Source organism: Cnephaeus nilssonii, assembly GCF_951640355.1.
Source record: "Cnephaeus nilssonii genome assembly, chromosome: 13".
NCBI lineage: Eukaryota > Metazoa > Chordata > Mammalia > Chiroptera > Vespertilionidae > Cnephaeus > Cnephaeus nilssonii.
The window spans coordinates 51179048-51183116 of NC_137084.1; the positions used below are offsets into that span (position 1 = coordinate 51179048).

Consider the following 4069-nt stretch of genomic DNA (forward strand, 5'->3'; position numbering starts at 1 on the left):
GTTACATCATTATAGCAGGGTGAATGTCTGTTATGCTTCCTTTACAGAAGAATATTTTTCTTTGACTTCTATGACACTATTAAATGTCATCCTGCTCTTAGAGCCCTGGGCTGTGAGAGGCAGGCTGTCATGGGTCTTGAGTGTCCAGGCCCTCATCTCAGGACTGGGGTGAAGTAAGGTAGGTGCCTAAGACACATTTATAGATGCAGCCTTGGCTGATTGCTCACTCAGTGGTTAGAGCATCAACCCACAGACCCAAAGGTTGTGGATTTGATTCCCTGGTAAAGGGCATGTACCTCGGTTTCAGGTTCATCCCTGCCCTAGTCAGGGCACGTGCTGAAGGCAACCAATCGACGTGTCTCTCTCACTCTCTCACATTGATTGTTTTTCTCTCTCTCACTCTTTCATTCTCTCTCCCACTCTCTCTGCCCCTCCTCCCTCCCTCCTACTCTCTCTAAAAGTCAGTGGAAAAAATATCCTCAGGTGAAGATTTTAAAAAACCTTAGGAAGGCATTAACTCAGGTTTACAAAAATGCTGCCCCTGTTTTGCATGACACTGAGAGTAAATGCCTCCTTAAATTGTGCATCCTGGGTGCTTCACTTGCCTACACAAGTCTCTGCCCTGCATAGTCTTGCTAAGTGTGCCAAGATTGCAATGGCTAGAATTTTCTTTTCTTCGATCACTTCTCAAGGTTGAGTTTGCAGTGAGTAACCTTGAGAAATAAAATAATTTCTTTTCTGAAAAAAGAACAAACTTGTCTCCTTTTGTTATGAAAATAGGAAATCCCAGCATGTCCTCTACCATCGCACCCCTCAGACCAGCTGTCCCATCTTAGACAGCCAGTGTATCAACTGTCCGATCTTTGCTGCCAGAGCTGCCGGCCGGCCTGCCTTATCTGTTGAAGTCGCTGACACCAATACCATCCTCAATGCCTGCCATCTATAGCTTCCAAACAGAACTCAAAAATGAATGAGTATGAAAGGAAAGGCACTCTTCAATGGCGATGTGAAGCAAATATTCCAGATGAGTGATCTACAACCATGCACCATTTACCCAGAAGAACTAAAAGTCTGGCATTTCTCAGTCAATGAAAAAAAAATACCACATGATCTCACTCATTTATGGATAATAAAGAACATTATAAACTGATGAACAAAAGATAGGTACAGAGGCAGTAAAGCATCAAACAGACTGTCAAATTACAGCAGGAAGGTTAGGGAGAGGTGGGGGAGATAAGAGATCAACCGAAGGACTTGTATGCATGCATAATGGTAGATCCTCCCTTCCCCCAACTGATGGACGGAGAATGATGTAAACTCCACCTGCAGCATGGACATTCCTGAACGCCTAACCAGGCACCTTATATGGACTGTACATTGAACCACCAATCAGCACCTGACAAATACCCTAAGCCCCCGATTCCTAAGTCCCTAAGTGCCTAATATTGTGCCTTATATGAAACCAGCAATCAGCGTGTGCTGAGTACCCTAAGCCCCATCCCTTCCCTTTCCTCCCCTCAAAAGGCGTGTTCACCCTTGATCATGTGCTCTCTTCCTTTGGGAGGAAGCCCGGCAGGGGTCTTCTCCTCTAATAAAGCCTGTGTACTGGTCTCCGGCCCTCTGTCTCATCTTTCACATATAAGAGTAACCAATGGATGCAAAACACTGGGGGGTGAGGGCATGTATGGGAGTGGGGTGGGTGGGCACGGGCAAAAAATAAAATAAAAGTCTGGCATTTTTCAAGGGGACAAATATAAAAACATTTTCCAGATGGAAGAAATAAATCATATTTCCTGACCAGATTATTAAAAAGTTTTGTAGCCTGTGTTGCTTGGTGATTCATCCTGTGCACTGAAGTTTTGCATCTGGTCATGACACATACTGGGGTTGCAGGTTCCATCTGGTGGGGCGCCTACATGAGGCAACTGATGTATGTTTTTCTCTCACACATAGCTCTCTCTCTCTCTCTCTCTCTCTCTCTCTCTCTCTCTCTCTCTCTCTCTTTCTCTCTCTCTCTCTCTCTCTCTCCCTCTCTTTTACTTACCCTCCACACACACACCCATCCCAAAACAAATAAATGAAAAGTTATTTTCTGATGGACAAAACTAAACCATTTTCCCAGATGGTACAATTGTTAGAATACAATTAGGTGGCAGCAAAATTACAAAGTTTATTAATGACCAGAGAGAACTACATACTGCCCAGTGCAAGAGAGTAGAGTATCCAGATGGCACTGTTAAAACTATCTAGGCAGGAGAGGTTGGGGGAGGGATATATGGTGATGAAAAACTTGACTTGGATAGTGAACACACAATCCAATATATAGATTGTGTATTATAGAAACTTATATAATTTTATTAGCGATGGCACCCCAATAAATTTAATAAAAATAAATAAAAAAAATAAAAACCAAAAAAGTGAGAAAAAAACTATCTATGCAAAAGGTAATCAAGAAACAAAATACATATCTGGCAAAAAGTCCAGAGCCAACATCCTGGAGGCAGGTATCCTCTGGGCTCCTGGGGTCACCTGGCAGCTGACCTCCCAGTGTGCTTCCTAGGACCGTGATACAGTCCCCTGAGGTTTGACAGCCACACTTTCTTCCCGGGAACTGCAATGGAGGAGCCACAGTCAGAACTCTTCATGGGGCCCCTTTGGAGTCAGGAGACATTTTTGGACTGACAGAAACTACGTCATGAAAACAATGTTCTGACTCCAAAGTACCCCTGACAGTGGATGAATTGCTGCTGTCCCCAGACCTTGTAACCTGTCTGGACAAAGGTCCAAATGAAGCCCCAGTATGCCAGCCATTCCTCACCAGCAGCTGCTACCCCAGCACCAGCCCCTTCTGGCTCTTGTCATCCTTTGTCCCTTCCCAGAAGACCTACCCTGACAGCTATGGTGTCTGTTTAGGATTCCTGAATTCTGGGACAGCAGGTCTGTAAACTGCGCATGCTCCTCTACCCTCAACTTACTGTTTTGCCAGCTAGCAAAGACCAGCCCCCTGCAAGTGTAGGTCAGCTCCCCACCCCCATTCAGTACCTGTGTCTGTGCCATGGCTATATATGAGAAGTCCAAGTACATGACAGAGGTCAGGAGGCACTGTTCCTACCATGAGTGTGGTTCTGACTATAGCGATAGTTCGGCCCTTCCTCAGCATCTTATCTGGGTGGAAGGGAATTTATGTGCCGAGTATTTGCATGACAAAAATACATTTCAACATAGTGTGGCTGTGCCCTATGAGCCACCTGATGTGAACTCTGACTGTACCATCATTCATTACAACTTCATGTGTAACAGCTCCTGCCTGAGAGGCATGAACTGGCAGCCCATCGTCCCCTTCATCACGCTGAAGGACTCCAGTGGTTATCTGCTGGGACAGAACATCTTTGAGATGTGTGTTTGCCCCTGTCCTGGGAGAGACCAGCACCCAGAAGAAGAAAATTTCCACAAGAACGGAAAGTCTTGACTCAAGCAGTCCACTGGGAGCATGAATTGAGCACTGCCCAACAACACCAACTCCTCTCCCCCACCAAAGATGCAACTGAATGGAGAATATTTCACCCTTCAGATCCATGAACTCTTTCAGACATCCCCAGAACTGAATGAAGCCTTAGAGCTAAAGGATGGAAAGAACCCAGAGGGGAGCAAGACTCTAGCCACTGAAGTCTAAAAAGGGGCAATCTACCTCCCGCAATAAAAAAAATAAAAGAAACCCTCATGTTCCAGAGAATGGTACCTCACTCAAACTACCTCTGCTTCCTTCCCGCTGTTGACACCCCCACCCTTGTCCCCATTTTCTGGCATTTTGGGGGGCTTAGGAGCTTAAACCTCTGCTTGGTACAGATGTGCCTCGGAAACACCCCAGAATTCCATTCGCCTTGGCCTAAGACTCTGCTAAAGAAGTTGGCCTGAACTGGTGGTTTGTTTGTGGGTGTTTTTTTTTTTTTTTTTGGCGGGGAGGGGGCAGGCACTGGGATGTTTCAGCTTAGCTTTTAAGGTTTTTATTGTGAAGACCATTTGGGAGAGGTAGGAAAATGTTCCTGCTTATAAGGGTTAGGTTTTAAAT

The 4069-nt window shown here is 45.3% G+C and overlaps 1 pseudogene across 1 annotated transcript; it reads left to right on the forward strand.

Moving 5' to 3' along the window:
• Positions 1 to 2616: 2616 nt before the first annotated feature.
• On the forward strand, positions 2617 to 3776 carry LOC307110152 (cellular tumor antigen p53-like; annotated as a pseudogene). The gene has a single exon. The product of its transcript is annotated as a cellular tumor antigen p53-like (transcript).
• Positions 3777 to 4069: the final 293 nt, after the last annotated feature.